The sequence below is a fragment of the Anolis carolinensis genome, chromosome 2, assembly GCF_035594765.1.
Source record: "Anolis carolinensis isolate JA03-04 chromosome 2, rAnoCar3.1.pri, whole genome shotgun sequence".
Classification (NCBI taxonomy): Eukaryota; Metazoa; Chordata; class Lepidosauria; order Squamata; family Dactyloidae; genus Anolis; species Anolis carolinensis.
This window is the reverse complement of record NC_085842.1, coordinates 246,194,265-246,211,786: the sequence shown is the minus strand read 5'-3', so window position 1 is coordinate 246,211,786 and position 17,522 is coordinate 246,194,265. Positions and strand designations below refer to the sequence as shown.

The following is a 17,522-nucleotide window of genomic DNA, read 5'->3' as shown; positions in this document are numbered from 1 at the left end:
AATTCACATTTATTGTTGAACTAAAAAATGAACATTTACTATACAGTAGTTGTCATCACAAACCAGCATAACCAGACAAACTGTGAATCCTATCAAGAATTTCTTGTTACTACCATTATTTCCATGTACAACTGGTATGTACATTTACCAATCCTGCATGCTCTGGTGTTCTGTTTGGCAGGTGCTGGGCGTGCTTCCAAACAAAAACTTTGCTAGGTCTTACTTTCGGGGGAGGCCTTATATTTAGCAATTCAGCAAAACTTCTACTAGGTCTTATTTTTCGGGGATGTCTTATTTTCGGGGAAACAGGGTATGTATTATTATTATTATTATTATTATTATTATTATTATTATTCACTTTATCTCTTGATTGAGACCAAAGCTGCTCACAAGGTTAAGAAAAGACAGTATGCTTTAAAATCTACAACACATAAACATTACTTAAAATCACTTAAAGTCACTTAAAATCATTGTATACTTTTAAAAACTGTTAAAATAATTAAAACACTCTAAAGGTTGCAAGTGTACTAAATCTAGATGGTTTAATCCTTCTTCCTTCCAGATTCTAGATATTTCCTCCCTGATCCAGGACTAATCTGGATCAGTATAAAAAAAGTCAAGGAACAGTTAGAAATGGAACATGTCAAAAAGAAAATTACATTATTATGACTTGCTTTTTTTTTCTAGCAAACACTTTTTAAAATACCAAACAAAACAATTAGTATAGTAAAGACATGGGTGGTGAATGCATAAGAAAGTGGTTTGGTCTCCTTTTGAGACCATTAGGATTTAAGAAAAAACATTCTGAGAATCATTTTTAATATAGTGTTATAACATAATATGGGGCTGGGCTTTAGCACAGCAGGTTAAACCACCAGCTGCAGTAAATCTTGTCAATCCAAAGGTTGACAGTTCAAAGCCTGGGTCAGGGTGAGCTCCTGATCTTTAGCCCAGGTTCTGCTGCTATTGCCGTATGCCATGTAGCCTGCTTCTGTGAAATGGTATGACCGAAAGGACGATGTCTTTATTGAGTTCTGTGTTGAAGACGGTAAGATGTTAATTTAAATTTTGAAAATATACAATAGTGATTCGAAAGCAAAGTGTGAGTAGATAAATTGGTACCGTTTTAAAGTGGGGAGGTATTTTAAGGCATCCATAAGGAAATGCCAGGAAAATGCTGGCAATTCAACCAAGGAGGAAGTTTCTGAACCAAGCTCTTTGGCAAGGAGATAGAAGGACAGCACCCCCTCTCCCATGGCTGGAACCGAGCACAAGCCTCTGAGATGCTGAAGATGGGAAAAGCTTATATATGCCTCTTTCTATGTACAACTGTCTGTCTTGTCTCTGTATAAATGGCATTGAATGTTTGCCACATATATATGTTCTGTGATCCGCCCTGGGTCCCCTTCGGGGTGAGAAGGGCAGAATATAAATACTGTAAATAAATAAATAAAATACCCCCTTTTTTGTTTTCTTATGGTGACTTATGATAACCTCATCAATTCCACAGGATAGGATCAGAACATTTTGGAAGGAGATTCATGGCATAGGATTCTGACTAAATGTTAGGAAGAACTTCATTATGGTAAGAGCTGTTTGACAGCATGAACTCTCTTTTATTGGAAGTTTTAAAACAGAAGTGGAATGGTTATTTGTCAGTTATATATTGGCTGACCTGAACTTGTGGTCAAAGCTAGGTGATGGACTTTGAAGTTTCTTCCATGTTCTCTGATTCTAGAGCACCAGTAGAACATAATCTAATAGTGGAAGCACAATCAACTTCTCAATTGCCAACAATGTTGAAGTATTGTCAGAGGCTTTCATGGCCGGAATCACTGGGTTGCTGTGAGTTTTCCAAGGTGTATTTATGGCCATGTTCCAGAAGCACTCTCTCCTGATGTTTAGCCCACATCTATGGCAGGCATCCTCAGGGGTTGTGTGGTGTTGGAAACTAGGCAAGTGTGGTTTATATACCTGTGGAATGTTCAGGGTGAGAGAAAGAACTCTTGTCTGCCTGAGGCATGTGTGAATGTTGCAATTGGCCAGCTTGATTAGCATTGAATAGCCTGGCAGCTTCATGTGGACAATTTTAAAATCAAGACAGTAAATAAAGAACAACGTTCAGAAAATAGGAGAATTTCATTCAAGAAACAATCAGGGCCAGTTAACACCACCCAACAATGGATTTCCCCAAGCAGGAAACAGCCAGGTCTTGAAGCTGCCAATGTAAATCAAGCTGGCCAATTGTAAGATTCACACTTTTCTCATAGAGACAAGAGTTCTTTCTCCCACCCCCTGACATTACACACACATATAAACCCCACTTGCCTAATTTCCAACAGACCTCACAACCTTTGAGGATGCCTGCCATAGATGTGGGTGAATGCTTCTGGAACATGGGCATATAGGCCGGAAAACACACAGCAACCCAATGTTGAAGTACATAGTAGAAATACAGATCTATGGGACATAGATACAGATTTATTTATGTAGCTTATTCCAACATATAGCTCATGGGGTCCAGGCATCTAGAGCCTGGTAAGATTAGCTGCTTGAGGATTTTTCTTTTAGAAATCACACAATTCTGTAGTCAACATGGCCAGTGGGAAAGCTCCAAAAATAGTTTTTGCCAAGTTTTGTAATAGATTTTGCCTCATACCAGGATCTTAATGAAAATCAAAAGTAGATTTTACATGCTGACTGAAAATCTACCCTCTTCTTGCCAAGAACACCCTCTTCAACTAAATCCCTCCCCTTCCATTAAAAGCGTCAACTGGTGAATGAATGGAGCAGAACTTCCAAGAATTCCCCTTCCCCTTATTGTGCCACCACTCCAAACTGCTCCAGTGGTTTGAGCAATTTCATAGAACAATTTTTAGGGTGGGAGGGCTTGTCTCTTAAAGTAGGATGGGGGAAATATTGCTTCCTTCCTTTGTCCGTTGGTGGAAATCTCCTGTTGTCTCTTAGAGGCAGCTGCATTCTCCCCACAATCTGCACTTCAAAGAAGAAATTCTGTAGTGGTTAGCAAACGGTCTTTCACTCCTTTTTTTCTTTAAGGAATTTCGATAAGCTTCAAAACCCAAAGTTTCCAGAGGAGAAAAATAGTTTGGAAAAGACACATACCATATTTAATAGTGTATGCTGGTTGTTATGCAGATCATTTAACATTTGATAATATTTGATAGCTGAGATGTAATACATGTAAAAAAAATCTTTAGAATTTGATAGACAACATGCAGTGTTAGCTAGTGTTTGACAGCTGTCAGTGTGAGACCATATTTCCGGCCTGTAAAAAGTAAATCATTAAGATATGTTAAGAAGCCTAAAACATCTCAATTTTCTTCAATACCATGTTTAAAATTTAACATTCAAACTGAAAATTCAAAGTGTGTTTTCTAATGGACACTTCAGAAATTATAAAATGGCAAAATAGAAAAGAAAGACTGAAATTCTGAAGGCTTCACAAAGTTCAGAAAGGAACACTGTGAAAAGGAACAGGGTAACCTTATTCAGCCAGTTGTAACCCACCACCAAATTTCATTGCAAATCTTATTCTTGCTTCCTGTTCCATCTATGTAATCAGCCGTCCAATGGCCTGCAATCTGGAAAGGTTACTGCAAGACTGTTCTTGCCGAGTTGATGATGTATTCAGCATAAGCATGGTTATTTTTTTCTTGATTATGCTGCCTGACTGCAAAGTACAGATGTCTGAGTAATGTATGATTGGTGATATGTAGGGAAAACCTGAGCAAAATGATCCAAGGGGACATAGGAAGAAACATATTTCTTTGGATACTGAGAAACATGCTATATTTCCCCTACCTGTCCCATGGAGATTTGGTGCGGGCATCACTAGTGCTGGGAATTTATTCATATTCATACCTGCAACTAATCTCTGTGGGTCACCACTCACATTTACATGTGCTTATGTGCTCAGTATACAATATCAAGTATCTATGGCTTACTTCCACATGTGGAGAGTGATCTCTGGGTTCTTTTCTGAGCAAGGATTATTTGCAAATGTATATACAGTACTTAAAACAGTTCCTCCATGCATCACATTCCTTCCACTTAGCTTAAAGTATGTTTTAGTAAACAAGCTAAAAACAAAGAAATGATCTTCAAAGGCAGGAGGAACAAAGAGAAGTTCCTTCCAAAAGGACATTTCTCCAGCCTGTGGAATTGTCACATCTTTTAAGGTTATACTTAAAGGGTACTTCATTACTTTCAAAGAACTGGCAACAATCAGGGCTGCTTTAACAGTGTACCACACTATGGATAATCTAGTTGTTTCATTCCAAAATACTGAAGGGGAATATTAAGCATTTTGTGTCTACTCCAAGGTGGCTCCAGGGTGGCTCATTTTCAAAGAAAAATGATCTCTGTTTTATTTTTAAAAAAGAATGATGTGATAACTCTGAATCATTACGTATCTCCGTACTTCATTTAAAAGCAGGATTAGGCACAGTGTGATATTTGCATTACATTTGCTTCAAGCGAATATAATTCGAATGCCTGGCATTCCTGACCTTAAGGAGTTATGGAGAACAACATCAAGAAACTTTTATTTGAATGTTTTCATTACAAAAACATACAAGGAAATTGTTTGCAGCTCCCAGAACATGGAGATGCTAGGGTTGCTGCTCATCTTCAGAATTATTAAACTCTTTCTTACTTCTTTGTTCCCATTTGTTTTAAAAAGATACATAGCATGTTCACATGGGAGATACTATACCTAGCCAACACCCACATAGAGAGCTTATAATTCACTATTTGACAGACTGTCTCAATAATGTACTATATTGAACTTCGTGTTCTTTTCTTTTGATCTCTATAGAAAGATGGGTTTAAAACACTCAAAACTGCCCTTCCTTCTATTAGCAATAATTCATATAATTATGAATAAGGAAATGTTTCATTATGCTTCCTCGCTTTGGATTCTATTAGCTGTAATAGTGCACTGAATATTGTGACCTAGTGATTTATCCTGTTTTCTCAGTGAATCAGCATGAACAGTACTATTCTTACAACTGGGTTTTATCTCTACTCACTGTATTCTGTAGTGGTAAAGAACAAGATTATAACGAGAAAAATGATTTAAAATACTGCTGATTGGGGAAAAAACGTTTTGTATTACTTTTAGATATACAGAATATAAATAATCACAAGTAATTATGCATTTTAGATATATGATTAGCATGGCATAATATAATTTTTAAAGCAGAATTTATGCATGGAAAAGAAAACAAGAAGAGTCTTTATTCTGTTAGGTAATAAACTCCTTGAAATAAAATTGCTCACTGCTTTGATAAAGGGTGTGTTTAAGATTTGTACACAATCTTTATAAAAAAGTGATCATATCTTTTGCATGTGAATATGTCACAGCAATCCACAAATATAATATTAATTCATTTTTATGTAGTGCATTAAACTAGAGAATTATCACTCAGATTCACATATTTCAAATGAGGGTGTTTTAAAAAAGTGTAAAATTCACATTTTAAACTGGAATTTTAAATTCTTTGAAAAATCTAGCATTTTGGTGAACTTGTATATCGTGGCTATTACAAATCCCAAAGAGGTAGCTGGAAAACCATTTATGAAGTTATGAAGCACTGCAGTTCACAGTTGTAACACATCTGTAATGGTCATTTTCTATTCTTCTTCCAGTTCAAACTGGAAACTATTTTGAAGTCATAGGAGAAGGGGAAGATGAAGATAGTGGAATTAAATATTTTGTAGGATCTGGTAGCTTTACACCTACATTAGCACCTCAATACCAATTCATATGTTCTATCTGTTTCAGTTATAGGATCCTGAAAGAACACTAGGATAAAAGTTGGACATAACTGGTCCCCAATAAATACACTGCAGCTCTTCAGACTCCATCCCACCTTTCCTGTGGAGAGGTGTGAGTCCCCTATTTTTTCTAAAGCCTGTGGTTCCCAATTTACATTTTTGCATGAACAACATGTAGCATGGACTAATTTAATGTTGTAGTACTTTAATTTTAAAATAAGGTTTCACTAGCTAAAAAATAGTTCAAAATGGACCAATAACCTTGTAGAGATGCTAAACAATTTCACTGACAGAATCTCTTTGCAAGAAGTATTTGCTCAACTGCATTGGGCTTTAAATGAGTAAATTTGCTTGTCTAGGACTTTTAACATATTTTTCTAAACTATCTGGCTGAATACAATGCTATGGATCATAATGAAAAGGATTGAAATACAACTGTCAATTATAGTGCCCTTATATAGATGTATTGTGTAATTCTGCTTTGAATGCTTTGAGAGTTCAGAAGACCATATCTATGATCCTGTTTGCCAGCATATATCCATCACCCTAGATAGAGTATCATTGGCAGTGGTCCATGGGCACCATGGTAGTTTGGGAAACCAAATAGCAGGTTAAAAGAGAAAGCAGCCATAATGGCTGGAGAGGTAGCTTTTACTCTCTCTTTTGACATAATGGAACATTATACATGACATAACTCGCCAAGAGGCCAGTATCTCTCAAAAGCCATGGAATCATAGTGCTGTAATTTTGAAGTGTAAAAAGACGTGCACGTTCAGTGTCTTTGGTCTCCTAGATTCTTATATTCTGAATGGGCAAAGAGTTTTGTTAGAATGTTTTTGAATAAGGAGGATAGTATAATCATGATAATTAACTTGGGTTAATTAATAGGATCATCTTAAATGGATGACAGAAAATAAATGCCAGACCAAAGAGTTAATTCCTCCATTTATGTTTATGGGAAACATAAACTTCTAACCAGCTTGAATAAAATATTTATGCTGATAAAGAACATTAAAAATAATAATCTTAAACATGTTTCTCAGCTTAATGCACATCAAGTATAGATTTTTCATTTAAGCAATTGGGCTTTTTTTTTAAAAAAAGGAAGCCAGTCATTATCAAGCAATGGTTTTTGACTTAATGACCTGAGGTAATGCCAATAACAACTTACACTCTAGCAAACTGGTTGTTAACTTCGTTAATGACCAATTTCTTCAGGATTACTGCAGTTACACATGAAATTCAATGACTTAGAATATAATTTTTTAAAGAAAGGAAATTAGCTGTGACATGCTTAGAGTTTTCTCTATTGGTGCTTCTAGTTTTTGTTTTGCTCTGCTTTTAGTTGCAATGTAAGTACATTGATCAGTGCACTGCTGAACTTCACTGGCATTTCACAACATGAGAACAATGCCAAACTTGGAGAAGGTGAGGAAGAAAAGGCCAGGAACCTACAAATTGAATTAGACTGTGCTAGGCACCCATACTGTGCTATACACAATTATAGTGCTATGGCTATGTGAACTGCCATGGCCACATCCTTTGAGATCCTGGGATTTGTAGTTTGGCAAGGTGAATTCTTCCGACATTGCAAAGGGTGAATGGCCCCCTTGACTTCATAGAAGAAGTGCAGCAGTATATGAAGATATATTCAAATTCGGTATGATCCCTGGAACTGATTTATATGGTTATCCATGGTTTCACTTCTTCAGTTATTCACTGAGGACAGGGGTCCTTAAACTTTTTAAGCGGAGGGACGATTCACAGTCCCTCAGACTGTTGGGGGCCAGGACTATAGTTTGAAAAAAAATGAATGAATTCCTATGCACAGTGCACATATCTTATTTATAGTGGAAAAAACCCAATAAATTATTTAAAATGAAGAACAATTTTAACCAACATAAACTTACCAGTATTTCAATGTGTGGGCCTGCTTTTGGCTGATGAGATAGTTAATTAGGACTGGTGTTGTTGCATGCCTTCAAGTTATTTCAGACTTACAGTGGCTTTAAGGACATCTTCGCATGGCTGGTAAGAGGGAAGCCACGCAGGGAGCCTTGTGGCCTCCTGCGTGCCCTCTCTCCTTCCCCCATCACATGGTGGGGATGGGACAGGGCACATTGGCTCTTTGTCCCATCCCCATCAGATGGGAGAAATGATGGCGATGAGTGTTGCTCCACCATCGTTTTCCCCATCATATGGGGAAAAGGGGAGGAAAGTGCAGATATCTCCATTGGAGCTACCCAAAACACACTTTCCTCCCAGGGGTGGAGGAGGAGGCGCCTTCTGGTACTTCCCCTCCACTTCAGGAGGAATGTGTGTGTGCGTGTGTGTGTGCGGGGCTGCCGTGCATTGTCTGATGGCACTCAGCAGGCCCCGTCCAAGCTGTGGATAAAAGCGGCAAAAGGGGGCTATTTTGCCCTATGTGATGAGGTCCCTAGTCTAAAGTTTAGGGCAGGAGCTGGGTAAATGACCTTGGAGGATTACATCCAGTCTATGGGCCTTAGTTTGGAGACCTCTGTATAAGCTACACCTTCTTGGTATCTCTATTATTCATCACAGTGAAAATGCTTTTATCCATGATTTCGTGTATCAACATGAAGTCCAGGAACATATCCCTTGCAGATATGAGGGCCATACGGTATTAGTTAGAAGAGATCCTACTTTTTCTACATGATGATTAGTTGAAGTGATCACATACGTGGTAATGTGTTCCATATGAAGTGGCAGATACAAAACAGAAGAATAAGTACGAGGATCTACAACAGAGCTTGCTTGCCATGCACATTGGCCTAAATACAACACGGCTCTAATAGAAAATAGGGAATATAGTAGAATTGCTTCCCTCCCTGAAATTTTTTTAGAGTTTCCCGGCTTAGAAAGTGGGAATCACCTGCTGACTCTGCTGGCAGAAGTAGTTTCAAAAGACAGAATCCCCATTTTGGAATCCGGGCATTGCCACCTAAAGTGGAAGAGACAGTTCATAACTCTGGGAGCAGATCTACATCGACCCACTATTCTAGGGCTGATTCGGCATGGTGTATGTTGGATGGTTCTCATAACCACTCCTCTTTGGCCATTGCAGAGGAGGGATGGAGTCCTGATTGCTTAATCAGTTTGGTGCTGCTGGATGGCCACCTTTACCATCCCCTCCTATTCACTGTGTTGAAGAGGTCTCCAGCTACAACATGTGTCCTACTGATTGGCCCTCACTTGCAGTGATGTTGACCAGAATGGCGGGGAGATAAAGGGGAGAAGGCAGAGAAGGAATTGCTCTCTCTTCCTCCCCTCCTTTCCCTGAGTCACTCCAGCTAACATCACTGCAGGTGGTGGCTGACAGGCAGGACCCATGATGTGTCCGGAGACTGCTACAACATGGACAATATAAGGGGATGCTAAATACCATCCCATGGGATGGCAGTGAAAACAGTTGCAACTGGTTCCATCTTAGAACCGACCTAATGGTTTACATGGGTCCAAAGGGACCATGTAAACCATTGGCCAAAGGCGGGCAAGGTTGCGTTAAGGTGACTTTGTCCCTCATTACCCTGCATTGGCTGCCATGGAGCTGATGTGTGGCCTTTCTCCATTAAGTGGCTAGTGTAGATGCACCCTTGGAAGCATAGTTCCTTAACATGTAAAAAACTGGACCACTGTTTCTACCAAGCTGGATGTAGCTTATCTTTACAGTTTGAATAAGTTTATCCTTACAAACCAAAAAGGTATTCAGTTCCATAAGGCACTCTTGTTGTGTAGATGTTCTGTTGTTGTCCTTCTCAGTTGAAGGGAAGTTTAGTTTCTGGTAGTTCAAGGACATATGTTAGCTCCTCACTGGTCCACAGGAGTTGAATGAGGGAGACAACTCACTTTCTGAAGACCTCCAAGAGAGAGAGAGGTCTCTTGCTACTGCCGCAATGGGGAGTTGGGAGAAGGGAGAAGTCTTAGGAGTAAGGGCCTTATCAGGAGAGTAAAAATAAAAATATTTCAATCAGCAGGCAATAAAATCAGTTAACCTGGCTCACCATATGCCCCCAGCATATTAAAAAAGAAAAGAAAAGCACAGCTCTATAAATTTAGCTGCTAAAATGGAAACCAAAATATATCCCTGGATATATTTTAAATGATTTCTAGTGAGCTGTCTTAGGTGGTTCAAAACACCATTGTTTACTTATGCAAGGCTAGCTTGATGTGGTTGTTTCATTCCAGGTGTTCATATAGTTAATTTTAGAATGTTTGCTGAAAAATGTTGAATTGATCTTCTTTATTGTGGTTTAGGAATGTAACCCCAGTTCTTTCTATGTTATTTCTTGTAAGGAATTTTCTGTGAAAGAAGTAATGGCCAGGACCACACCTATTGTTTATATAAATGTTTATCTGTAGTTGAAAACTGAATTTTTTTGGCAGTTTTGGATTTCTGTGTTAAATTGCATTCACAAGTCAACACACTAAAAAAAACCCTTTTAAAAATCCAGATCAAAAATAAAACCTTTACAACCTTGATTTGAAAGACAAGGACTTCGCAGAAAGTTTTGGTTCTCCAGATCCTCAGGGGTTTGGTTCCGGGATCCTCGATTGGTCTCCCTCAAAAAGAAGATTTTTTGTTTTTTATTCATTCAGTTGCTTCTGACTCTTCATGACCTCATGGACCAGCCCACGCTAGAGCTCCCTGTCGACCGTTGCTATCCCCAGTTCCTTCAAGGTCAAGCCAGTCACTTGAAGGATACCATCCATCCATCTTGCTCTTGGTCAGCCCCTCTTCCTTTTTCCTTCCATTTTCCCCAGCATCATGATCTTCTCCAGGCTTTCCTGTCTTCTCATTATGTGGCCAAATTACTTCATCTTTGCCTCTAATATCCTTCCCTCTAGTGAGCAGCCAGGCATTATTTCCTGGAGTATGGACTGGTTTGATCTTTTTGTGGTCCAAGGCATTTTCCTCCAATACCACAGTTCAAAAGAAGATAATTGTGTCCAATATTATTAAATGATGGCTATATGCACATGGACACTTCAGCACATCCTTGTTTAGGCCACTGCCATTTTATGCATAGGACATTATGATCCACAATCAGTGGAAAGTATGGTTCTGGAGCCCAGAGATTTGGAGGCTGTACTGTACATATTTTTTACTTTCTATGTGATATATGTAGTAATGTAGCCAATTAAGATTTATTGCAAATATATTCTCAGCATTCTTGACTTTATCTTATAGGGACCTCTCTCTATATATTTTCAATTCTTTTTCAGGAATGCAATCAAATGGAAATAGTCGTGGATCTCCATGCAAATTATTCCTTCTGCTTCTGTGCTGCACAATTTTGTCTGCTTGTATTTTACTTAAATAATGCAAGAGGATTTGATGTCAGAGAAATACTGCACAATGCTGATTTTTAAAGGAAGATTTGAGGTTTTCTGGTTTATAGGAAAGGATTTATTTATTTATTTTTCCAGAGGTGGATAGGTACAAAGAAAATACATGCCAGCAATGAAAAGTAATGCATTATTCCCTCCAAATCTTTTCCATCCCCCACAACATAACTGTACTTCATAATATGCCATAACATTGGCAAACAAAGCTCAGAGCTCTTTGAGAACAAGGCAAAGTTCATGAATAATGGTTGAATCAGGAAACTGATAATTAAATGAGACAACTGAATGCCAGTGGAGTCCCTAGTGGAAAATACTCTTCATTGAAGATCATTTCCACCTTTCATTTCCCTCCAGTTTTAGTACAATCTAGCAGTTCATTACGACAGACATTTTAAAAACCTGCATGATTAGAGAAATATTCAAATCTTTTCCCTTTCACTAAACTTCACTATTTTGCAAATGCATTTTATTATCTAAAAGGCATAAGCCAGCATAGGATTTGGAGAAACATTCAATAAACCATGGAATCAGGATGTATAAAGCTGTGCAGGGTCTTTCTATAAGTGAGATATATACATCCTCTGATTAACTGAACTTGAAATTTACAGACTGTAGTGTTATAAACAGCAGACTTACTCAACATCCTATTATTATTGTTATTATTGTCATCATTATTTTCGTTATTGCTATCATCATCTGTCAGGACCCAGGCTGCAGAGCACCAACAACCATACACAGAGGCCAGAATCTATCTAATATCTTTATTGTGGAAATATATAAAGTTAATAAAAACAAGTGTAGAAAATAGTCCAGAAGTAGACCTTTCAGGAAAGGTCAAAATTAGTCCAAAGAAACAATGTCCAATATGAAATATTAAGGTCCAAAGTTGTAATCCAGTAACCGAAACACTCACTTTGCCAAGCAAAGTGAGGGGAGATGACAAGGTCCTTTAGTCCATGAAGCTTAAGCAAGGCTAGGAAGTAAACTTGATTCTTGGAACACTAGGCTTAATTCAAGGCAACAAGAAACGAGGAGCAAGAACAGGATCCGTGGCAAATACGTGGCGAGGTCCGGAAGGCAAGGCAAGGTCCGTGGAGCAAGGCAAGGTCCTGGGAAGCAAGGCAAGGCTGGAAACGGGAGCAAAGGACTTGGACGCGGGAGTAGCGCAGTCCACACACAACCTACTCCCGAAGCTGACGAATTGACTCCGCAAGATTCCTACGTGGGCAAAACACCTAAATAGGGTCTCGTTTTCCCGCCAAAGAACAATTCTCTGGGGAACCAGAACCGAAAGCCCTTCTCTGTGTCCAGATGCATGACTCCCTAAAGTTTCCCATGGGAAGCAGGCTTAATCAGCTGAATGCCTGGCAGCAATCCTAGCGCTCCTGCGAGACGCCTCCTGAGCGCCTTTCTGTTGTTTATAATAATCACGGCGAGAAAATGGGGGAGATTTCGGCTCAAGGCTTGTTTGGCAGACTTCTGGAAGGCAAATCTCCTGCAGGTGCAAGGGCTCCAATTCTGGCTGAAACGGTGGGAAACCTAAGTTTTCCTCTTCATCTGTCTCAACAGTGCTGGGAACGGGACTACATGGCCCATGAGTCTTCACACTATCCCCCTCCTCAAGGCCCCTCTCCAAAATGGGCCCTCTTCCCAAGATGCGGGGCCGCGGCTTGGCGGGGTAGGCCTGGTGGAAGCGGCAGACTAAGTCGGGGGCATGGACCGTGGAAGCGTCTTCCCAAGAGCGTTTCTCAGGGCCAAACCCCACCCAGTCAATGAGATACTGAAGGCGGCGGCGGTGGAAGCGAGAATCCAAAATGTCCTGAACCTCGAATTCCTCCTCCCCGTCCACCAAAACAGGGGTGGGGGCCGGCCGGTCTGCATCAGGGCGCACACCTTCCGCCGGAAGGAGCAGGGAGCGATGAAACACTGGATGAATGCGCATGGAGCGCGGAAGTTGAAGTTTGAAAGTCACGGGGTTAAGTTGCGCCACCACTGGATAGGGACCAATGAAACGGGCATCTAGCTTCCGGCAGGGACGGTGGGAGGGCAAAAAGCGAGTGGACAGAAGAACCCGGTCTCCTACCTTGATCTCAGGGCCCGGCTGGCGATGTTTGTCAGCGTGACGTTTATAGTCCTCCTTGGCTTGGTCTAGTTGCTGGAGCAAAAGTTGTTGCACCGCTGTGAGTTCTTGCAGCCAGTCCTCTGCTGCGGGAACTTCTGAGGTTTCAATGACAGGAGGAAAGAAACGTGGATGAAATCCGTAGTTTGCAAAGAACGGGGTTTCTTTAGTTGAAGCCTGGACACCATTGTTGTAGGCAAACTCCGACAGCGGCAACAGGGAAGCCCAATTGTCCTGCTGATAGTTTACATAACAGCGAAGGTATTGTTCCAAGGTGGCATTGGTGCGCTCAGTTTGCCCATCCGTTTGGGGATGGTGAGCTGAAGATAAACGAGAGTCTATGCCCAATAGTTTTTGTAGTGCTTTCCAGAAACGAGAGGTGAATTGAGACCCACGGTCTGTGACCAAACTCTTGGGCAAACCATGTAATCTGAAAACATGCTGAAGGAATAAATATGCAGTCTCTTTGGCCGTGGGGAGGCCATCGCAGGGAATGAAATGGGCTAACTTGGTAAAAAGGTCCACCACCACTAGGATCGTGGTGAATCCAAGGGAAGGTGGTAGGTCAGTGATAAAATCCGCAGAAATTATTTCCCATGGACAAGATGGAGTAGGAAGGGGATGCAGTAGCCCTGAGGGCTTCTCCCTTCTTGTCTTGGAGCGCTGGCATACCGGGCAGGTATTGACATATTTTTCCACATCCTTGCGGATCTTGGGCCACCAGAAATCTCTTAGGATCAAATGCATGGTTTTAAATAATCCGAAATGCCCTGCTGGCTTGCAGTCATGACACAGACGAAGTGCCTTTTCCCTGCCCGGTCCTGGAGGGATGTAGACGTGATTTCTATAGCAAAGCAACCCATCCTTAAGCGAGAAGGGAAAATGTAGTCCTTGGCGAAGTTGATCTTGAGTCCAGGCATCCGCCTGTTGACTGGCCCTGATTTCCTGAGCGCAAAGGGGCCCTGGAGTAGAGGAAGTAGATTCAATTGGAGTGGATTTGGTGTTCCCCACTGTGAGCGTGGCAAAGTTCTCGGGCTGCAGTAATTGGGATTCAAAGGTCTCTCTGCGCCTTGCAGCATATTCTGGTTTCCATGATAGAGCATCTGCTTGCTTGGTCTGAGCTGGGGTTACATAATGGATCTGGAAGTCAAAACGCTCAAAGAATAAAGCCCAGCGCTGCTGCCTCTGATTTAACTTGTGGGCAGTTCTTAGATGTTCTAGATTCCGATGATCAGTATGGACCTCAATGGGAAATTTGGCCCCTTCTAACCAGTGTCTCCAAGTTTCAAAGGCTGCCTTTATGGCCAAAAGTTCTTTTTCCCAAATAGTGTAATTTCTCTCTGGGGCTGTTAGTTGACGGGAGTAAAAAGCACAAGGGTGAAGATGATCTCCCACTGGTTGCAAGAGTACAGCCCCAATTGCCACATCGGAGGCGTCAGCCTGCACAACAAAAGGGGTTTTAGGATCTGGGTGCTGAAGGATTGGCTGGGACGTGAATAATTTCTTTAGTTGCTGGAACCCTTTCTCTGCTTGCTCCGTCCAGCGGAAAGGCTGTTTCCCACGGATGCAGCTGGTGATTGGATCAGACCAGCGGGCAAAGTCTGGAATGAACTTGCGGTAATAGTTCGCGAACCCCAAGAAACGCTGCACCTCTTTCTTGTTGGTTGGCGCCCGCCATTCCAGTACTGCTGACACCTTTGCCGGGTCCATGGAGAGCCCTAGTGGCGAGACACGGTATCCCAGGAAATCTACCTCTTGTAGATCAAAAGCGCATTTTTCCAGCTTGGCATAAAGTCCATGATCCCGCAATCGTTGTAACACCATTCTGACGTGGTTCTCATGTTCTGATTGTGATCTAGAAAACACCAAAAAATCGTCCAAGTAGATGATCAAGAACCGATCTAGATAATCCTGAAAGATATCATTGACAAAATGCTGGAACGTTGCGGGAGCTCCACATAAACCAAAATTCATGACCAGGGACTCGAATAATCCGAATTTAGTCTGGAAGGCGGTTTTCCACTCGTCCCCCTCCCTGATGCGAACTAGATTATAAGCCCCCCGAAGATCCAGCTTGGTGTAAACCTTGGCCCCTGGAAGCCGGTCTAATAGGTCCGAGATCAAAGGCAGGGGATAGCGGTTCTGCTTAGTGATATTGTTCAATGCTCTATAGTCCACCACCAAGCGTAGGTCCCCTGACTTCTTTTTCACAAACATCACTGGGGAAGCGGCTGGGGATTGAGAGGGTCTGATGAACCCCTTGCGGAGGTTTGACTCTATGAACTCCCTGAGAGCTTCTTGCTCTGGTTCAGTCAGGGAGTAGAGGTGTCCTCGCGGGATCGGGGCCCCCTCCACCAAGTCAATGGCACAATCATAAGGCCTATGCGGGGGCAGTTTCTCGGCTTCCTTCTCATTGAAAACATCCCAAAAGTCTGAGTATTTCTTGGGCAAGGTGATGATGGCTTCAGCGTCTGTGGCATGGCAGACCTTGGCTACAAGACAATGGTTTTGGCAATATTTAGAAGCAAACTGCAGTTCTCTGTTGGTCCAAGAGATGCTGGGGTCGTGGAGTGTCAGCCATGGAATCCCTAGAATCACAGGGAAATGAGGAACCTCGGTAACAAAGAAGGAAATCTCTTCCATATGTTCCCTTATCCACATTCTGGTGGGTTCAGTCCATTGGCTTACTGGACCTGTCTTTAGGGGACGGCCATCTATGGCTTGCACCACCCGGGCGTTCTTGAAATCATGATATTGTAATCCCAGAGAGTCGGCATACTCTCTATCAATGAAATTGTTTGTTGCTCCTGAGTCTATCATGGCGTGGATCATGACGGGTCCTTTTTTCGCTGACCACAAGGTGACCACTAGGAGAAATAGGACCCCGGTTGGCGGCTCTTGAGTGGGGGTTCTGACCGGGTTGGCGAGCCTCTCTACGCCCGGTCGTTGGCTTCCCCCGCCGGCTTTGCGCCAGCCGCCTCGGCCATCTCCGACTCCACGGAGGACGCCGCCGCCAAACGAGCGGCGGGCTTTCTTTTGGCTGGGCACTCTCTGGCAAAGTGGCCCCCGTCTCCGCAGTACCAACAGAGGTTTAAACGTTGGCGGCGGGCCTTCTCGGCAACGTCTAACCTGGGGCGCACATTGCCCAATTGCATTGGCACCTCCCCGCTTTCTCTGGGGTATGGGGCTGGTGGCGGGGGTCTCCACACTGGACGTGGTTGGACGCCGGCAGGAGCGGGAGGTTTTGCCCCAGCTCTCCCACTCTGGCCTCGGAGCCATTGTTTTCTGTTGGCAAGCATGACTTCGGCTCGTAAACATTGGTCAATAAGTCTTTCAAGAGAGTTCGGAGGATCCACCTTGGAGATTTCTTCCAACATCTCGATATTGAGACCCTCCCGAAACTGTCCTCTGAGGGCTATGTCATTCCAACCGGTGCTTTGAGCCAGCACTCGGAACTCGGCTATGTACTGGGACAAGGGCCTGTCCCCTTGAGAAAGGCGTCGGAGTTTGTGGCCGGCCGCCTCTAAATTGTCCTCGATCCCCCAAGTCGCCTTAAGGTGATTTAGGAAGTTTTGCGCGGAACTTAGGTGTGGGGAGGCTTCATCGAACAGCGCCGTGGCCCAATTGGCCGCGGGGCCGTCCAGGAGACTGTAAATCCACGCCACCTTGATGTCTTCTTTGGGAAACTCGGCATGACGGGCTTCTAGGTATGCCTGGCATTGACGGCGGAAAACGTGAACCATGGAAGCTTCTCCAGAAAACTTGGTTGGCAATGCCAGGGCAGGGAGACGGGTTCCGCGTTCCTTCAAGCCCCGTATTTCTCCCTCCTGCGCATGGATCATATCACGGATTCTGTTCACTTCATCCTTGGCGATGGTGTAGCTGAGTGGCTGGTCTCCCGGCCCGGCTCCGGTAGACATTCTGGCCTAGGTTAATTGGTGCTTAAGGTGGCGGAGTCAAACTGTCAGGACCCAGGCTGCAGAGCACCAACAACCATACACAGAGGCCAGAATCTATCTAATATCTTTATTGTGGAAATATATAAAGTTAATAAAAACAAGTGTAGAAAATAGTCCAGAAGTAGACCTTTCAGGAAAGGTCAAAATTAGTCCAAAGAAACAATGTCCAATATGAAATATTAAGGTCCAAAGTTGTAATCCAGTAACCGAAACACTCACTTTGCCAAGCAAAGTGAGGGGAGATGACAAGGTCCTTTAGTCCATGAAGCTTAAGCAAG

The 17,522-nt window shown here is 42.3% G+C and overlaps 1 long non-coding RNA gene across 1 annotated transcript in view; it reads left to right on the top strand.

Moving 5' to 3' along the window:
- The window catches only part of LOC134296615 (uncharacterized), a 308,069-nt gene that overhangs the window by 6,208 nt on the left and 284,339 nt on the right, over window positions 1-17,522 (top strand). The window contains exon 3 of the long non-coding RNA XR_010003411.1: window positions 1,511-1,585. This is a non-coding gene — a long non-coding RNA (uncharacterized LOC134296615). The remainder of the gene's footprint in view (window positions 1-1,510; window positions 1,586-17,522) is intronic.